At 47.2% G+C, this 20,947-nt stretch overlaps 1 protein-coding gene across 5 annotated transcripts in view; it reads right to left on the minus strand.

Annotated features, from left to right (window-relative positions):
- Positions 1–20,947, minus strand: part of Fam53b (family with sequence similarity 53 member B) — a 103,047-nt gene that overhangs the window by 66,444 nt on the left and 15,656 nt on the right. The window contains exon 1 of one of the 5 annotated variants that reach the window (XM_051193194.1): positions 3,507–3,583. The exons of the other annotated variants lie outside the window; for them this stretch is intronic. The gene's annotated coding sequence lies outside the window, so the exon portion shown is untranslated. Of the gene's footprint in view, positions 1–3,506; positions 3,584–20,947 lie in introns of those variants that run through there. 5 annotated transcript variants of the gene reach the window in all.

Consider the following 20,947-nt stretch of genomic DNA (forward strand, 5'->3'; position numbering starts at 1 on the left):
ATGGCAGCCATCACCTTTCTGGGTGTGAGCCTCAATTCAGTTCAAGTCAGGCAGCCACTGGCACAGGCCTGGGAGGTAAACTCCCTGCTTCCTTCTCTGAGGTGACTGGTAGGCTTACTGGTCTCAAACACAGGTCCTAGTTCAGCACATTTGGGTTGAAATTCCCATTCTTGAAACACACTATTTCTCTGTGGGGCTCAGTTTCTCCCTTGGTAAAAAAGAATTAACACTGCTCGCCCTTAAGGTATCCTAGAAAAGCAAAGATCAAGCCCTTTGCTTAGTGCCTGGTCCATGTGAGAAACCATAGACAGTAGATAATACTGTTAGTTTTATGGGGGAGCCTGGGAGTCCTAATCCTCTTTCCAGCAATGGACATCCAGGCAGTCATCATCTCTAGTTTGTTTAAATTCCATCAGCAGGGGCCTAGCTGTATTAGGGCCCATCCCTCTGGTGAAACTGGGAGACTAGTAAGAGCAGTGCTATGGAAATGTATTGCCGTAGAAACATGACAACCCATCTAGCCACAGCCCTGCATGGAGCTGCAGAGAGGATTGAGACAGCAATGGGCCTACAGCTCTTTCCAGTTCCATCCTCACTGCAGCCCCTACGAAGGACCAGAGACGGCAGAAGCAGCATTAGGGGTGGTACAGTGTAAGCACCTGAGTACCTGGGTAGTCACTAAGGAACCACAGGTCTGGAGAAGGAAGAAGCATGGCACTATCCCTGCCCCTGCAACTCTGGAGAGGCGGCACCGGACACATGCTGAGAGTAGAGGGAAGGGCAGTGGAGGGAAGGCTCAAAGGGGCCTCTGGCTGCCCACTCACAAGGGACTGATTACACAAGCTACAGCATAGCTGTGTGACAGAATACTGTGAGGCCTTTAAAATGGTTCTAATGAAGCTGTCAGAGCATGATGTGGGGAATGGCATGCACACTGGCAGCCATGTGCACAGGACACATGGAGGGCAACAGGACAAAGAGCTGGAAAGACCCTGAGCTCTGAAAGCCATGCTGAATCCAGACTTTATTCTATAGCATGGTAGCTCCCAGAGGAGCTGTAGCTGGAACTGGCTTCTGGGATCTGCTGGAGAGTTGTTCTGCCCCTTACATGGCTCAGCACAGTCCCTTGAGCAGGGTGTGACCTCAGCACACACTTCTGGAATTAGGCTAAATCACTGCAGCTTCTGTGAGTCTGGGTACGTTCTCAGACCTGGAGAGGCTAACACAGACCAGCAGAGCCTGGAGCAATCTGGAGTTGCCTGGGATTCTTTTGACCAGTGACACGGGTTTGACCAGCCTCATCAGGGGATGCTGGTGCCCTCCCAGGGACCTAGGCCAGTGTAAGGAGACCTCTTTCCAGAGGGAAGGGAAAAGCACTGGGGGGACTCCAGAAGGGTGAGTGACAAAACAGAAGCCTGGCAATACTGTCTTAGAAGCCACCTCTTGAGCACAGGGCCTGTCTGGCCTGGCTGGTTTTCTCTATGACCACATGAAGAACTGCTTCTATCTACTGAGCACTGCTGTGGTCTGTTCCCAGGGTTCACCTGTTCCCAATGTGGCCGTGTTAAGCGGGTGTAGGGCACAGTTAGAGATCATACATCAGGTCTTACAGTGGCACTGTCCTTTAGTAGATGTCATGGGACTAGGTAAATTTTCTTTAAAAAAAAAATTGTTATAAAAGCACACGCCTGGGCACACCCAGACTCGCCTGTCTCACCATGTGCTCTGTCCTTTTTACATACATTGTGACACCATCTGCCAGCACTTCAGAGCTGAACCAATTCATCAGCCATGGCGTGGACCCTTCCCTCTTAATAAAGTCTGATCTTCATAAAGTTACCCAGCCCCAGTATTTTATCATAGCAGCAGAAAATGCACTAACAAATTGGGCATAGTAGCTCATGCTTGTAATCCCAACACTTGGGAGGTGGAGCCAGGAGCACCAAGAGTTCAAGACTAGCTTCAATTACATCAGATCTTGCCTCAAACAGCACCATCTCAAATAAAATGGACTAACACCTACTAGTCACCCACTATGCTAGTAAAAGCTGCTTTACACACATTAGCTGTAAAATAGGCTCGTCTACCCCCATTTCACAGCCAGAGGAAGCAGCTCACCAGTGTGTAGGCTGAAAGTTGAGATCTGACCCCTGGAAGATCAATTCCCGAGCTCCTACCTTCCCCTGGCTGCCCACCTGTCCATCCCACATATGCCCTTCAGAAACCCACTTAGGTAGCTACATGACCTAGCAATCAATCACATTCCCCAGCATTTACCTGAAAAAGTAAAACATGTTCACCCTGTGCACAAATGCCTTATTCATAACAGCCAAACCAGGAAACCAGCCAAACGTCCTTCACTGGTGAATGGTTAAACAGTGGCTCATCCATTCCAGGGAATATCACTTGGCAGTAAAAGGAGGAGCTAGCTAGGCATGGACAAGAACACAATGACCCACCTAACAACTATTCTGAGGGGGGAAAGTGAATCCCCCAGGGTTTAATTGATATATGATATCATTTTATTAAGTTCTTGAAATGACAAAATTACAGAATTGAAGAAGAGCGGTTGTCAGTAGTTTGGAAGACGGTGTTGTCAGAAAAAGCAGCACAGGGGACACTGTGGAAGATGGAAGTGCTCTGACCTCCACTGTCCCATGTCTGTTTCCTGTTTCTGATGTTGGCCTTCCATCTTACAAGCTGGAGGAAACGTGAAAAACACCCACACTTCTGTTTCATTTCTTACAGCCGAATGAATATAAAATGACATAATTTTAAGCTAAGGTATTTTAGAGCATATGCACAGGATCAAAGGCAAACTTGCAGGAGCTGCCACTCTCCTTCCACCATGTGGGTCCTGGGAACCTATTGGGCCTGGTGGCAGGAACCTTCACCCACTGAACCCTCTCATCAGCCCCAAAACTAAAAATTTTCATTAAGCCGGCCAGTGGTGGTGCACACCTTTAATCTCAGCACTTGGGAGGCAGAGGTAGGCGGATCTCTGTTAGTACAAGGCAAGCCTGGTCTACAAAGTGAGTTCCAGGACAGCTAGGACTGTCACACAGAGAAATCCTGTCTGGAAAAAAAAAAAAAAATCAACAAGAAATGTTTTTAATTAAACCCCACTTCACATATACATGTCAAAACTCACATACCTAAATACTTTAAGAGTGCATTGTACTAGAAAGTTCTGGACATTGGTGTCCACACCCCTTTCTGCAAGCAGGGTTGCAAGTCACACTTCTCATCTGTGACCTTCACCTGGCATCTCCTCTGAGTCTCTAGAATTGTACTGAAATTCTCTATTGTCACTGCCCAGGCCCACCTTCCACCCACCTCACCTCCAGGACTTCCTGGGCAGTGCAGACAGAGGCCTCCTGCTCTGTTTCTACACCCCTTAAACTGCCCAGTATCTGAGGAGGGTTTCTCCTGGCTGTCACTCCAATGTGAACACGGGACACAGTGCACTCTGGCTCCTATCCCATGAGACCCACTCAGTGACTCACCTTCCCCAGGATTTCCACAGCAAGAGCAAAAGCCCACATCAGACTTTCCACCAGTCTCTGTTCTCACATCACTGTCAATGAAACGAGAGACTCCTTGCCCATCCCCAAGTTCTCACCCCAATGGTGCATTTGCATAAGAACAACCCAGAAGCTGGGCACGTGCTACATGCATATAACCCCAGCCTTTTAGATATAGAGACAAGGGCCTTGAAATCAGCCTCAGATACAGTGTTCCTCCAGAGAATGAACCACCTAAACTTCCCAGTGCTGTGACCCAGCAAGACCTCAAGGTGAGAGACAACCACAGTACCACAGCCTCCAACTCAGCTCTCTGAGCATCAACCCCAGGCAGGCCTCTCGCTTAACCTGCTAACATTCTTAGGAAGAGACATTGCTGTAAAGAGCAATTGCTGTTATTTTCCAGAAGTGCAGATCAGGGCTCGAAGAATGTAAGTCTAACCAACTGCCAGTATCACACAGCTAACAGGACAAGGCCAGCATTCAAATCCAGGCCTGCTTCTTGTGTATTTCCCTCCCTGCATGCATGTGTTTTCTCCGTTGCCTCTCTTTTGATACAGGATCTTATTCTATAGTCCACAGTGGCCTGAAACTCATTCTGTAGCCTAGGCTGGCCTCAAAATGATGGCAGTCTTCCTACCTCAGTCTCTCAAGTGTTGGGACCACAGGTGTGCATGACTACACCTAGCGTGAGCCTCTCTCTGATACCACAGGGACAGGGACAGCTTTGCTCTTTCATACAGTCCTTCCTAACAGGAAACTGTCTTCTTTTGTTCTGCATACTTCAGTGAGGTTCTTGAATGCAGCCATGCGATAGCACTCGCAGGCCAGGCACTTGGCTTCTAGAGGATGGTAAAAAAGCACACATGGCACTCTGTGGCAGGAGTGCATGCTAAATGAATTAACACACAAAAGTTCTGCAATCTTCACAAGCCCTGTGAATCTTAAGAAGACTGCAAGAGTTTACTGTTACAAGAGTTTACTGAAGGAAGGTGTCCATCATCTACTTTGAAAGGCTATTCCTTAAAAAGAAACTGACCACACTGGGAACTGCCAGGACAATTAAACTTTAAACTTTTCCTCCTTTTAACATCTTTATTTGGCCTCTGTGGGTTGTATGGGCAGCAATATCTCAGTGTCTTAAAAACAGAACTCTGACCGAAACCTAAGCATGGACTTGGCCACAGACACTGATTTTCCTGACAGCCCTTAGTGTCCTACTTCCCCTCTCGTTAAGCAAAGGAAGCAGGAGGGGACAGCAAGACCACAAGGTCTTTGTGAAAGTCTCATGCACATTTAAAGTTGCATGACAAGTCATCTGGAGACAGGATCTAAAAACAAACTTATGAACATCTGGAGGAGTGCAAGTCTCTGTGATCACGCCATCTTCTATTGGCTTCTGTTAAGAACTCAGAAGCATGAGCAGAGCTCAGGCAGCCAAGTCTTTAGGCTTGCTCCCTAGCTGCCAAGAGAAGGGACTGCACCCGTGAGGTGCCCTCCCTTGCTGATGGTCTAACTGAGCTACCTGCACTTGAAGGATGACCATGAAAAGCTGCTTAGGGACTTCATCCAGAGCACTTTCTTCCAAATCAAGATGATACTGGAAAGAGGCTGCAATTTCAACCTGAGGAAGATTCTGGGAATATACCCCACCATAGTGCACATTTCAATTCAGTTCAGGCTCCTTAGTACTCTTGCAAGATCAACTTGCAAGAAATCTCTGTAGTTAGACATTAAGGATATACTCAGTACCAACTGCTGATTTAAGAAAAATCCCACCATAGGAACAGCATTCACAAAAAAGTGTGTCTGTATCCCTGTCTGTCCATACTTCCTCTACTGCTCTCCATCTTATTCACTGAACCTGAAACTTACCTATTTGGCAAGCTCCAGGGATGTCATCTCTGCTTCCTCAGTGCTGGGATTACAGGCTCAGCTTTCTACATGGGTGCTGATGATCTGAACCTGAGTACTTTACATCTGCTTGCACAGCAAGCACTTTATTGGCTAAGGCATTCTCTCAGTTCACAAACATATACTTTTAAAACCCTGTTCCAAATTCTTCTTCATCTCTATTTGCAGAAATAGTCTGCCTTTCAACCCAGAAGGAATAAAATATTAGCCAGAGGAACGATGCTGGATGTTTACTAACTGCAAACTCAACGTCCATATAGAAGGCAGGTGTGGTTATGCCACTTCCAGAGTAGGAAAGAGGTCCAGGCCCAAGGTCACCCAGTTGTAACATAAAACACAAAGCCTCAACATAATCTGCTGAACTCCAAAGGAGTTCCTAGGCTATGGAGATTGTAAAGATTCAGGCATTACGCTGGCCTGCCCCTGTCACCCGGCAGAATGCACTCAGGCAGTACTCTGATCAGCCCAGGGTTCCATGAGTACTAACTAGTCTGCAGGCAGGTGTAAAGGACCCCTTTAAAAGTCAGACCCCTGCCCTCTTACGCTCTCTTTTGCTCTCTTTCTCTCTCTCTCTTGCTTTCAGTTGGCCACCAGCTACCCACCTCTTCTTCTCTCCCCTCTCTCTCTCTCCCCCCTCTCTCCTCTTCTGTTCTGGGTGTCTCTATGTCTCTTCCCTCCCCCACTCCCCTTTCTAAATAAACTCCTCATTTAAGCTCTATCTGCCTAGCGTGTTATTCCCTCCGCCTCGGTCACCCTCACCTGCTATGGAACCTGCTATGCTCTCCCACGTGGTCCCTTACCTTGGGACCCCACTGACCTGGGACCCTCACCGGGGACCACTCACCCCCACCCCTTCTCCAGCTTTTATTCTTATAACTGTTACTAAAGAACAACAGAGATGGCCATGTCAGTAAAGTGCTTGCCTTGCAAACATGAAGAACTGAGTTCAGTTCCCAGAACTTATATGGAAAGAAAAGAAAATGGAAAAACAAAACAAAACAAAACAAACCCAAACCCACAGCTTTGCATATAATACCAGCACTAGGGAAGCAGAGGAAGGCAGACCTCTGAGGCATACTGTCCGGCCAGCCTAGCCTGCTTGGCAAGTTCAGACCAGGTGCAAAAAACCCTGTGTCTTAAAACACACACACACACACACACACACACACACACACACACACACGCACGCACGCACGCACGCACGCACGCACACACACACGCACACACACACGCACACACACACCTTCAATCCCAGCAGAGGCAGGTGTATCTCTGTGAGTTCAAGGCCAGCCTAGTCTACAAAGCTAGTTCCAGGACAGCCAGGGCTGTGAATGAATAGGGTGTGGTGGGGAGAAGCTTGGGAGAGCAGGATGAGGAAAGGAAGTAGGAACTGGGATTGGTATGTAAAATGAGAAAAGACTGTTTTAAAAATAAAACAAAACTAAAAGATATTTAAAAAGCAAACAAACAAAAGAAACTGTTTTGAAAGACTAACACACACACACACACACACAATCTATGTACCCACACGCACTGCTCTAACACTGACACAGTGCAAGTCCCCCCTGTAAGGACTCTGGCATTACGTTGGCCTGCCTCATCACCTGGCAGAATGCACTCAGGCAGTACTCTGGTCAGCCCAGGGTTCCATGGTTGCAAAGTCTGCACGAAGGTGCAAAGGACCCCTTTAAAAGAAAGATCCACACCCACTTTTGCTCTCTTTCCCTCTCTGTTCCCCTGGAGCAGATAGGACTTTTCTTGTCTCCCTCCTCTCTTCTGTTCTCTCTCTGTCTCTGTGTCTCTTTACCTCTTTTCTCTTTCCTCACCCCCTCCCTTTCTTTTCTAATAAAACTTCTCACTAAGCTCTGTCTGCCTGGCATGTTGTCCCCCGCCTCGGTCACCCTTGCCTGGCAGGGAATCCGCCAAGGTTCCTTCCCCTTGTGCTTTATTCCTAACACCTGCTCAATGCAATTCTTCTTAAGCAATCTAGGGCAAGCACCAGTCTTCTGGAACATGGGTTGAAACACAGCACCCCAGGTCACACTGCAGGCCGCAGGCATGGACGGGTGAAGGCTGTCTTGAAGGTGAAAGGGGGATAAAAAGCCATCACTTTCCATCTTTATCTACATAGCTAAGTACATGCAGAAGGTTACATGTAACCTGGGAAACTTGACACTCCTAGACATGGAGGGAATTACACTGCTGAACACTACTCTAGCCAGAATCTGCACTCATCCACCTTCCCAGTTCCCCTGGGCCTCTAGCTCCCATTGTTTGCCCACCACAGCACAACCTACCCTTCTCCTAAAGCTCAGGTCTAATATCTGCAGCTCAGGTATGGCCCTGCCTCCGTGGTCCTCATCCTCAGTACTGAGCCACACAGCAGGAGCTTCATCAATGACTATCTGCTCACCCAGCATCACAGCTGAGGTACAGTACTGGAAGGGAAGTACTTCCAAGCCCAGGCCAAAGGAAGCCATGTGGCCCTGGCCAAGTTACACTCCTTTGCTAATACATAATGCAATGCATAAAAATTCTGTTCTAGTGACTTCAGGTGTAAGATTAAGAAATAACGCCCTATCTGGTGGGAGCACAAAGATATCCCTGCATCTACTGAAACCCTCAGCACAATTCCCCAGAGACAGACACTCATGCTAAACACTTGTAGATTGGTTAAATATTTTAAAAACCCTGAGGCAGGCAGATCTCTGTGATTTCGAGGCTAGCCTGGTCTACAAAGCTACAACAGAGAAACCCTGTCTCGAAAAACCTAAATAAATAAATACTAAAAGTAAAAAAATCCTCTCACCACACTGCTGATGCCGGGCACTCAAGGGTTGAGAAGTATTTTCATAAAGTGCCTGTGGTTCTTAAATGGAGAGAGCCTCCTCACCCTGACCCCTATCCCTGCTTCAGAACAAGGCTGCTCTCTTCAGTCACTGGGATGCTCTCTTCAGTCACTGGGATGAGTACATGCTCCCTGGCCCAGAATTTCAGGTAATCAAAGTCCAGTAGAGCCTCACATTTGGGGAAGGACTTGCAGTGCACAGCTGGAAAAAGCTGGGCGTCTGCCCTAGGCTTCCCGATTCTCTCTGGTCTGGATGGGAGGAAACAAAACACAACAGCAAATTGAGTTGCAAAACCAACCCAGGACTGTTTTCCAGGGTATTCTAATCACTCTCTCGGTATCACAGGGATTCTCTGTTCTTCCTAAGCTAACATTTCAAGAAGGGGGACAGAAATGATATTATTCCAAGACACAGAAATGCTGTGACGGAGAACAGAACAAATCTGCCCACGGGAACAAGAGGGCCCATTTTGTGTCTTGACACTGAAGGTGACGACATAAGGACTTGTCAAGAGCTTGTTTATCAATGAGAAATAACAAAGAGATGGGCTCCTATACACACTCCCCCAGTTCTCATCACCAGCCGCTGTGAGAGACCTTGCCACAGACTATCATTTGCTAACCAATCCAAAAGGAAGGAAGCAGGCGCAGGACACAGGGCAACTAGTACTTACTAACAACATGGAGTTAGACAGCAGGATGAAGAGTGGAACGGAGAATAGGGTGGTGACAGGGCAGCTAGGGTCCTAAGGATAAGCTACAGCAACGTTAAGCCACTTAGCCTAAGACCATCATGACCTGCTCATCAGCAGACCTATTTATATCGAATTTAATCAATCCATGGCTCAAAAAAGAGATGGCAGGTTTAAAAAAGAAAAAAAAAAAAAAAAAAAAAGGACAAAACTAAAATGGAGAAGTTCAAACAAGAGGCAGCGTGGACTGTGTGGGTAAAACGGAGCTTAGGAAGTGTGGACTCTGGCCCTAGCAGTGTCACTGGCCAGCAATGCCTTATTTGCCAAGTCACTTCCCTTCTCGAGGCCTAGTGGCCCTCACCTGACAAAAGGGAGGCTGGGCCAGACAAGCCCTGTCAGAGTCCAAGTATAGGTACTTAGCAGCTATGTGGCTCTTTAAGCCTCAGTCTCCTTACCTGTCACATGCACGTGGGGATCCTAGAACAATTACTATGCTGGGCTGTGTTCAGTCCCACTATCCTAGTACCACTCACAGCTGATAAACAGTGTTTGAGACCCCAGGAAACTGAGCATTAGCAAAAGCCAAATCCTCACCAGTGGCACAGTGCTCAAAATGTGACATCCCCCAGAGGTCCACTGGGGTAGGAGGCCAAATCTATGTTCATATCTGCCTGGATGCACAGGTAGGGGAGGCTGGTAGCTCCTCTCCTGCATACCAGTGGAGTGGGGATGGATGTCAGTGCATGTGTGAGTGTATTTTCTAAGCTCAGTCTCTAAGCACACAGGAGCACACTGGCATATTTTGGTGAAGGCAACAGCATTCTGAATTTAAGAGTTTCTCAAGAGGGGAACAAATTCACCATTGGCTGGTTCTGACACTTCCCAGAACAGTAATTTCCTTCTCTTCTTTTACAAAACATTATTTTACAAAAATAATGGCATATGTGTATACATATATGCACATTAATGTGTGAGAGGCAGGTACATGCAAGCCATGCCATGCATGGAAGTCAAATGATATCTTTGAGTGTTGGTCTTTCCCTACCACTTGCTTTCAGACAGGATAGGATCTCTTACTGTTCATAACTGTGTACTCCAAGCTATTGGTACACAAGCTTCTAAGGCTTCTCCCATCTCACCTTGGAAGCACTGGGATTAAAGATGTCTACCACTGCACTGGCTTTATGTGGTTCTAGAAATCTAAACTCAGCTACTCACATTTGCATGGCAAGCATTTATCCACTCAGCCATCTCCCCAGTCCAGGAAACGCTTCTGAGGTATAGGGCCCTTCTGTAAAAATGTTCTTTCCCTCCTGCAGGCCAACTCACCCCAGCCCAGGCTGCAACAGAGCCTTCTTAACAGTATGGCTTTGGTGATCAGGAAAGCAAGGAGAAGCATTCCTGCTGTCCCTGTGCTTGCAGAAGCCCCAAGGCCCTGAGAGGACACAGCCAAGATGGCAGTGATCTTTATCATTGAGGTTAGTGGCTCCAACATCCGCATCCAAAACAGAATCACACCAGAACACTGGAGGCGATACGAGGGATGGGCCTACGAGCACTGCAGAAACCACTATAGACATGAAGGTCACCGGCTTTCCCATCTGCCACCCACACACAGAACACATCCTGACCTCAGCTCACACTTCAAGACTTCCCCTTCCTGATCTGGTGGTGTCATACCCAATCTATTTTGCAGAGGTGGTGTAGAAATTTATCAGAGTAACCAATCACACTTGGGCTTTCTGTCTTTTCTCCTTTACCCTACATCACTGCAAAATCTACGACATCTTCAAGTTCAAGAACTCCATCAGCTGCCAAAACAACATCTGAGAGGGTCAGAGCTACCCAGCAGGTCTGTCTATGACAAACACACCAATGAACTAGTAGCCTTCTCAGGTCAGACTGCCAGAGTCATCCATCTGGTCCCTGTGATGGGGAGGGCTCCAAAGGACAGGACCAGCTCCAGGAAACCCACTCCCAGCATCGGCTGCAGCATCACAGCGGGGGAGAGGGGGCATCTATGTACAACAGCAGCCATCTGTCAGCAGACAGACCAAAATAGCACCAGACTCTTTCATCTTTAGAGAGAGAAGGAGACTCCCAACTAAAGGGTTCACTAAGTCCTAATTCCAAACTCGGATCAGGCGTTTGGTCTACTGGACAGGACACGGGAAATAATTGGAGAAATTTGGAGAAGCAGCTGCTCACTGGGTCTCAAGCTCTCTTTTTATGTTTGGCAGGGTGTGGGGTCAGGAGGAAGGCCAGGTATTTCATTTGCAAATTCTCCACTTCCTTCTACATCAGGTCTCCAGTAAAGTAAGAGAGTATAGACCTGGGGGGGGGGGTGGAGAAAGCAGTTGCAGGCTAAAGGGGAAACAGCCTAGCTCCAGTTACCCAGCCTAGAAGCAAGGCATCTTGGGAAGCTGGATAGCCTCAAGCCAATCTCTGCACAGTTCTAGAGACTCAAAGGACCCTGAAAAGGTTAACCCAACTCCCAAAGATGAGTACACCATTGTCCTCATCAAAAATGGCCTAGGCTCCAGAAGAGACAGAAATTTGTTCTATTGTTTGTCCAAAACATAGCCCAAAATGCTTGACAAACTGCCAAGCATGCCAGCTGCTGCTGTAGTTATCACGTTGTTGTCGTCATCCCCCAGTGGCGCCATCTGAACCAAGTTTGGTGCAGATGTCCTTATTCTCAGGAAGCCCACTCACTGCGTCAGCGGCAAAGCTCACTCACTGTAGGTTCTGAGCACTCCACCTCCACACACCTCCCAAACCAAGTGGCACAGATATTTAGCCTTATGGAAGAGGACAGCTCTACAAACCACCAACACTAGCAGCCTAGACCATGAGCCAGGTTTGGGAAGTGTTTGACAGACACTCTCAGACTTAAAAATAACAACAGGGGTTGGAGAGATGGCTCACTGGTTAAGAGCACTTACTGTTCTTGCAGAAGACCCAGGTTTGGTTCCCAGAACCCACACAGTAGCTCACCACCTTTAACTCCAGTTCCGGGGGATCCAGCACCCTCTTCTGACCTCCAAGGGCTCTTGTATACCCACAGTGCATGTAAATTCATTTGGCTCAAAACATCCACATACAAATAGTAAGTCTTTTAAATAATAATCACAAAGTTAGCCTGGAGAGCTGGCTCAGCAGTTAAGAGCACCAGCAGCTCTTCCAGAGAACCTGGGTTCAACTCTCAGCACCCATATAACAACAGCTCACAATTGACTATAACTCCATTTCTGGGGGGTCTAACACATGGAGGCACATATGCAGGCAAGACATCAATGAACATAAAGTAAAAACTAAATAAGTTAAAAAAATAATAATGACAAAGTTAACCATGAATGAGATCAGAACAGATAAAAATTAACAGGGACAGATGGGTGAGAGCCTGGCACTTGCTCACAAAATCCATGCTTAGTCAACAGTACACTGAAGTCCTAGAAAATCTATGTAATCAGTCATTGCATCAATTCATTAGACCAAGTTTTCCAAGTGAGTATTTTGGGTGTGCTGGGATTATAGTGAGGTAGAAGACACAGCCATCCAGAACCACCAAAGAAGTGAGAATTAGTAATGATGGGTGCATGTAAAAAAACAAAGCAGGACAGATTGCATCAAGAGGGAAGGCATACAAATGCCTACCACAAAAAGGTGAAGACCTGAGTCTGAGCCCTTAGAACATACATGAAGAGCTGTGGGTAGTGGCAGGTTTGTAATCTCAGCTCTGGTGAGGCAGGAACAACAGGTCCCTGGGGCTCACTGGCCAGCTAACTGTCAAGCTCCAGGTCCCAGTGGGAGAAGCTTTCTCAAGAAACGTGGGGGGAGTGGGGGTTTAACCTGGATTTGATTCCCAACATCTAATTAAAAAGCTGAACATAGCTGTGTGTACTCATAATCCCAGCCTTGAAGAGGCGGAACCAGGTGGATTCTTGTGGCTCGACGCCCAGTATAGCCAAATCAATGAGCTCCAAGACTCAAGGTGAGACATCTCAAAAAACAAAGCTGATGTCTCCTGAGGAACATCTAAGTTTGACCTCTCACCTACACATACACACACACAAACACACACACACTTAAAGTTTTTTTAAAAAGAGAAAGTGTATGCTTAAAAACAACAAGTGGAACAAAGCTGGGCTCTCTGAGGTCCAGAAACTTGCACCATAGTGCTGTAAGGATTACAAAGCCTTCCTGGGTCTTTCCCTGACACGCCCTAGTGTGTCCTCTGCCTGAGCAGGCTCTTGCTTACTTCACTTATTAACAAACTGACAAACATGTACTACGGCTGTGATGTTCATGTGGCACAAACCTATCCAGTGCCCAGAAGGAGCATCTGCCTACACGAGGTCCCACAGGGCAAGGCTGGCAGAGCCAGGCTGCTTCAGCCTGGCTGGCCTGGTCATGCCTGTTGCTGGGTGTGACCTAAGGGTCAGAGTCATCACAGAAGTCTTTGAGCAATACTGACCACACCCCTGGGTAAGCCTCATTCTGAGAGCCCACACAGGGGCCTGGGCCCCTTTGCAAAGAAATTACAGATGAAGGCAGCTAAGGAACAAAACTGCTTCCCCCAAAACTCAATGGAACCCAACCACCACGATGAGGAGCAGGTCCACTTTGAGATGCACTAGAATATAATTTGGCAGTGTCCAAGTCCTAGTCTGCTGCTATCTTTCCCTTCAAACTACATGAGCCTGCAGAACCTATCCATCTGTCCTACAGACAGTCCTACTCATGTGCAAAGCACACTGGCCACGTGGTGCAGCCAGGCTGGGGAGCACCCTGACCACCTAACACGTGGGGCAACGTAAGCAAGGGCCGAACCATTTATGCCAAGCACAAAGTACAGCTGCAGAGGGCTATGAGAGTATGATTTTTCTCTGAAAAACGCCTTCCTAATAGTGCCAAGTCAAAAGGAGGGAATCAGAAGAATGGGTCTAGAAGCTCCCATTTCAGAGAAACTGGAGATTGTACTAAAGGACAGAAGTCTCTCAAAAGATATAAAAGAACCAACATCTGCTATTCGCAGGGAGGCCAAATGGGGATCCAGGAATAGTACAACTCTCCAAGGAATGCCCTTTAATGTATTGATCTGTGCAAAAATACATGGCATTTTTAGAAACTAATATAAATAAAATATAAGGGCCGAGGAGATGGCTTAGTCAGTAAAGTATTTGGCATGCAAGCATGAGGATCTGAGTTCAGAATAACACCTATGCAAAAAATTGGGCACTGCAGTATGTGTCTGTAACCTCAGCACATCAGAGGAGTGTAAAAGAGGGAAATGAAGGCAGAAATCTGCCTTCATCTGGGGCTTGCTGGCCAGTCAGTGAGCTCCAGGTCCAGTGAGAGACTGCATAAGGTGCAGTGATTAAGGGAGCCACCCAATGTCTACCTCTAAACTCCATACACATGCATACCCATACCCACCTACATTAAAATACAGATGCTAGTATAGTTATTTACAGGATGGCTTGCACATGCATGGACTAGCTCTGGGAGTTTAACAAGAAAATGGGCATAGTTAGGGGTCTGGGAATAGAAGATTGCTTTTCACAGCTGAGTTGGTACCACGCACATACTAGCGTGTCACTTAAAACACAGAAAGTCCGTATAGTCCCTAAACACTCTTTACTGTTCCATGCCTTGAGACCTCTGTTCACTGCTATCTGGGGCTTGTTCACACTCCTCCAAATTGCCCTCTTACACTCCAGACTAACCATCTTCCAGCTCATACATCCAACTATAGGAAGCCTCCTCTACCCTGAGCTATGCCCTCGGGCCTGGGTTTCACTCCAGGTTTCAACCACAGTTACCTATTGCCACCAGGGCTGGGAGCTTCTAGAAGGCATGAACCTACTTTAGTGGGTCCCATCCCCAGCATCTGGCAAGCATGGATGGCTACTCAGATGTCTGCCGAAAGAGAAGCAGAGAGGCAAAGCCAGGTGTGGTGATGCTCGCTTGTCTCTGAATCTGAGCTCTTGGGAGGCTGCAGGAGGAACACTAGGAGTTGGAGGGCCACTCGGGCTACATAGCACAGCCTACTTTGGTTTTGTGAATCTGGAAATGGTGAACACTACACTTACCACACCCTGTCAAGTCAAAAGGTGCAGAAATGTCTCTTGCTTGTGGAGTTTCTCACATTATCAAAATGATGTGGCTAACACTAATTCAAAGCCGTGAGCCTCCTCAATCACAAAGGACCACACTTGAAACCCTGGCATCACAGCAGCAGAGCAGGTGAGAATACTAGCTACACCAACACCCCTTCCCAAACCCATGGAACCTTACACAACTCAACAGTCTTGGGCTTCTAGAGCTAGGGGTCTGCTCATATTCAGTCATAGGTAAGTCTAGAGCACAGAGCCCTGCCCCAAAGCTCTTTCTTGTGCTCTGCTTTTAGAAGAGGCTGGCTAAAGCCAGAGCAGAGGTGAGACAGTGCTTATTGGCTAGCCTTGGGCCGGGCAGTCTGCACAGCCCAAGCCTTTGTAGGAGCTCCACTGTAACAAGAGCAGAGAGTCAGAGGAGCAAAGCTGTCCCAAGGAGTCAAGCATATATGTGCTGCTACATTTTGGGTGACTCCAATGGAACAGGAAGATCCTGCACACACCCTTCCTATGTTTCTTCCATCATTATTTCCTCCTGACATCAGAGTCCTGTCCCAAGTCCAACCCTCACTGAGCTAACTATGTTAAGAACCTAATGTTAACACAGGACAACTACAGGCATAACAGATACCAAAAGGTGAACATCCAACACAGAGGGATGAGCCAATAATCCCTTGAAAAGAGGTAAAGAGCTGGGATTTCCTGGAGAAGGTGGCATGAGTGTTGGATAGGAATTCAATAGTCAGAGTTGGGGGGAGCATTCTAAGAGAAGTCACTAAGTAACATGTCTGACACTCCATCCAGAAAGCTACAGGGAAGCTGGGAGTTGAGGGCTCCCTCCTAGCTTAAGGCAGCAGGGCACATACCAGCACTCCCTCATGAGGCCCAGAGGGAGGTGTCTGCTTCACAGGGCAGCCATGGAGCTGGCTTAACTTGCAGAGTCTGCCCACCAGACCCCAGATGGCTTCTTCTGTAGACTTCCAGACAAGTGATCTGAGCTTGGTGTATTCAACTGAACAAAGTCAGGTGACCCAAGGGATCTGGGAGTGTCCCCCCTTCACACAACAGCTACATAGGACTCAAAGCTACAAAACAGCTATTTCCATCTTCCAGTGCAACAATCCCATGCTGACCCACAGGGCTCACCCAGAATGTCACAGACAATACAACAATTGTGTTCTCCCCTAGGGAAGGAGAGCCACACAGAGCCCCATGTGAGAACATCACGATGGTCTCAGACTCCACAGTTACAAATATGTGCTCAAGCCATGTGCAGGGCACGTGCTCCCCACGTGCTCCTATAGCTATGAAAGCACAAGGGCCAATGTGCCACAGCTGCTGGGAGCTGGGAGCTGAGGGCAGGAGTCATTCCAACTGAGACTAACCTAGTGTCTCCAAGCTCAGGGAGGGAGGGGAGGCACAGTGCACGCGCGCGCGCGCACACACACACACACACACACACACACACACACACACTAAATATTTAACTGAGAAGAGATTGCAAAGCTGGCAAAGTGATTCCCTGCTGCCTGCCAGCCAGTCCATCCTTTTCAGAGTACACAAGGTCAGCCATGATTTCAAACTTACTCCAGACAAAGATGATGGGACCAATCTCAACAAGCACTAAATTTCCCAGGCACCTGGCTAGTGTTGCATGACCTCAAGCATATACCTTCTTGGCCCTAGACCTCCATTTTCCAGCCATATAAGGTCCCTTCACTTGCAGAAGCCCAGTAAGAGAAGAAGGGATGGGCCAGTCGATTCTTGGCACTGCAGTTCCCACTGCTACATGGGGTCCCTGAGTTCAGGCCACCTAGGACAATAAAAACCCAACACAGACTGACAACAGTTGTGGGGAACCTTGAACATTCCAGAGAGCAAAACCAATGCTTGTTGGTTCTGTCAGTCACACAACCACAGTCTTTCTTGGTGAGAAGAGGAAGAATAAATCTCTCTGAGAAACCAATGCTTCAAATACAAATTCCCTATGGTCATGTCCTTTGGCATCCAGGGTCCATATAAGGAAAGGGAAGGAACAGGAATGGACAGTGGGTGATGCACGTAAGAGAGAAAAAACTAAACTAGGCAGGTGAGAACCCATCGGCCAGCCTGCACCCTTGGGTGTAAACATGTTCCTTGGTACCTACTGGAACAGCATGGTCCCAAAGTGTGGTCCCCAGGTCAACAGCAGCAATAGCAGCAGCATCACCTGAGAAACTCAATAGAAACAGGACCAGATGCATCAGAAACACTTGGATGTGGTCAGCAGTCACTGTTTAAGTAGATTCAGTCCCAGAACCCAAGCAACTGTGATGTCAACTTGTAAAATAGAAAACCAGGATCCATAAAAGGCAAAAAGTCAAGAGGCCAGTAAAGCGCAAGAGGCCTACAGCACACCCAGCACTTCCACTGGGCCAGGGTCTAAGGCAAAAGTTCCCAACCATCCCCATAATGTTCTCAAGGACAACTCCAGCACTGCCAGGGCCTTTGAGCCCTGACTCCAGAGACTTAGCCTAGCAAACAAAGGGACAGGCCAACCCTGAAACTTAGGACGTGCTGACCAGTGTGGAAGGTGGACACAGACAGGAATATCAAGTTTCTGCTGAAAACCAGGGCAGGCAAGAAAGGCTCTCAGGCAATGCAATGTATGCCACACACTTCTTAATTCAGCCACAAATCAAGGATGACACCGAGAAGCCCAAAGAATTTGCAGAATAACTGTCACCATAGGAGGAAATAACAGAGCTAAGTGACAAAGGAGCGGCTGCTATGTATCAGATATGTGGAAGAGTGTGGAGAAGAATGGTCCATTCTTAATTATTTAAATCTTATGTTTTGATGTTTTGCCTACATGTATGTCTGTGCAGTGTGTGTATGCAGTATCCACAGAGGTCAGAAGTGGGCATCAGATCCCCTGGGCCTGGAGTTACAGATGGTTGCAAGTAGTCATGTGAGTGCTGGGAATTGAACCCATGTCCACTAGAAGACTAGTCAGTGCTCTTAACCATTAAGCCATCTCTCCAGTCCAAAAAGCTCTGGCTTTTTCGTTTATGTCTTTAGTTTATCAAAACAAGGTTTCTCTGTGTGGCCTTGATTGTCCTAGAACTCGCTCTGTAGATCAGGCTGGCTTCTAACTCAGATATCTACCTGCCTGCCTCTGCCTCCCGAGTGCTGTGATTAAAGGCATGTGCCACCCTCCCCAGGCCTGCAGAATTCTTAAATATACACAGTCTTTACTTCCACTAGTTTCACTGAACCTAGCTAAGCATCACAAGCTAGAAGGCTCTGTGAGGCATGGTTAGTTTAACCTCGGCAGCTCTTTACTGCCAGCAGAAATTATTTGCTTTATGCATGGCAGTTAGACGGTCTGAGACGTTAAAGATAAAAATCTTTATTTCAGTGAGAATCTTGCAGCAGCTGTGAAAATCATGAAGGTACTTTTCAGACTGAGAAGATTAAGTGGGGTAAAACACCCTGAGGGATTTTATGAGGGCACAGAACAAAAAGAATCCCCAGGTTAGCCAGGCATGGTGGTGCACGCCTTTAATGTAGAAGCAGGCACATCTCTGTGAGTTAGAGGCCAGCCTGGTCTACAGAGTGAGTTCCAGGACAGCTAAGGCTGTTACACAGAAAAACCCTGTCTCAGGGAAGAAAAAAAAATAATCCCTGGGTTGGCCTCATGAAGTGACCCAGAGAGACCACAGAGCTAATGTAATGGGTCCTGGGCTAAAGCTAGCTCTTGAACATAGTAGACAACTGTGGATTTCCATTAACAGTTATCTTAGGAATACACAATCTCTTGAGTTACCACTCTGGGACATTTCCTTGCAAGTGGAACAGTTAGGGTTATGTCGGTAATAACTTTGAGCATGGGAAAGAACAATCTGCTGGGCATTTCTACCAGCCCCTGCCACAAACCACAGCTAATCCAGCATCGAATAAGCTGGCCAGAGAAGATACAAACCTGTCTTTTGAATGTCTTGACCACTCCAAGACCTCAAACTGAAATGCTTGTCAAGGCCACCCAGGGAAGAGAGATGAGCTGGCTGCACTGGGCAGGAACAACCCTGTGTTCAGAGGATGTGCCTATCAATAGCCAAGAGCTTATTAACAGAGGCCAAATGCTACAGTATTCTACAATCCTGTGATGTTTAAATCTTGTTAGGCAATTGAAACATTAGTGAGGCCTGGTGCCACATGCTTGTAATGGCAGAAACTGGAAGGTATAGGCAGGAGGTTTAAGAGTTCAAGACCAACCTTGAATACTAAATAACAAATTGGAGGCCAGTCTGGGCTACATGGCCAGACAGTCTAAAAACAGGGTGGTGGGTAGATAGAGGCTGTGAGATGGGTCAGTAGGTGAAGGTGTTTGCAGTCAAGTCTAATAACCTGAATTTGATCCCCAGAAACCATATAAACGTAGAACAAAAAGGGGCTAGAGGGATGGCTCAGTGGTTAAGAGCACTGGCTGCTCTTCCAGAGGAGCTGGGTTCAACCCCTAGCACCTACACGGTGGCTCACAACTGTCTGTAATTCCAGTCCCAGGTGATTAAACCTCTTCTTCTGGCCTCCCCAGGCATTCACTACATGTGTTTTTTGTACAGACATACATGTAGACAAAATATTTATAAACATAAAATTAATAATAACTTTTTAAAATTTGTAAATGGAAGGAGAGAACCAACTCCACAAAATTTTGTTCTGACTCCCACATGTGCTCCATGGCATGCACACTCACACGCAACAATAATAAATAAAAATTTTTAAATAAATTATTTAAGCTGGGTGGTGGTTGCTCACGCTTTTAATCCCAGCACTTGGGAGGCAGGCAACTTGGTCTATGAAGCGAGGACAGTCAGGCATACACAGAGAAACACTGTCTTGAAAATAAATAAGTAAGTAAGTAAGTAATTTAAGGATCAAAGGATGGAGCTGCAGGGATGACCAGTAGTAAAGAGAGGGTGCTACTATTGTAGAGGACCTGAGTTCAAGTTTCCAGCACCCATGACAGGCAGCTGACAACTGCTTGAAACTCCAGCTCCACTAGCATTGGAGGCCTCTGGCCTCCTCAGACACCAAAACCACATGCACATGTCCTCACACAGACTTTCTCTCTCTCTGTCTGTCTCTCTGTCTCTGTCTGTCTGTCTCTCTCTCACACTCTCTTTTTTTCTTTTTTTAAGCAAATCATGGCAGACAGAAGTCCAAACACTGGTAAATCACTGGGCCAAATGAACTGTAAGGACCACATCTGGCCCCCAGACCACCACTGTGAAAACTGTCGTCTGAATGATGGTAACTATTCGGGTCCCTGAAGATATCCAGGCATTTGTAAGTTTTCTTACTGTTGGAAGCGCCATATGAGCCAGCTTTGGTCTTAGAAATCCACAGGCATGTGGACCCATCTGCATCAGTCCCTGGCTCACTACTGAGTTAACTGAGGGCTTCACACTGACTAGGAAGTTCAGACTGAGAAAGTCAGTGCACATCATAGTTAACCCATGAGTCTCCTGGCCCCAGGGCAGGCCTGCCCCTCTAACCACAGACTGGAGAGATGGTGAACCCAGTCCTTTCCAGGATGTGTCATGTCTTCTAAGACTAGGCTTACATTATATGAACAGAGGGACCCGAGATCTGTACATTACTAGGACATCTTCCTCTGGCCTCTCACCTAAGGTGGGACTGGGGACAGAGAAAGATTTCATGTCAAATAGTTTAAACTAGGCAGATGGAGAAGCCCCTCTGGGCTGCTGGTTTTGGTTGGGGCATCATGAGCAGCTGTTCCCCCCATCCTATAATGCAGAGAAAGGAGGATTCTATTTTGATGACTTCTATGAAAGATACAGAAACAAG

The sequence above is a fragment of the Phodopus roborovskii genome, unplaced genomic scaffold (assembly GCF_943737965.1).
Source record: "Phodopus roborovskii unplaced genomic scaffold, PHOROB, whole genome shotgun sequence".
Taxonomy (NCBI): Eukaryota; Metazoa; Chordata; class Mammalia; order Rodentia; family Cricetidae; genus Phodopus; species Phodopus roborovskii.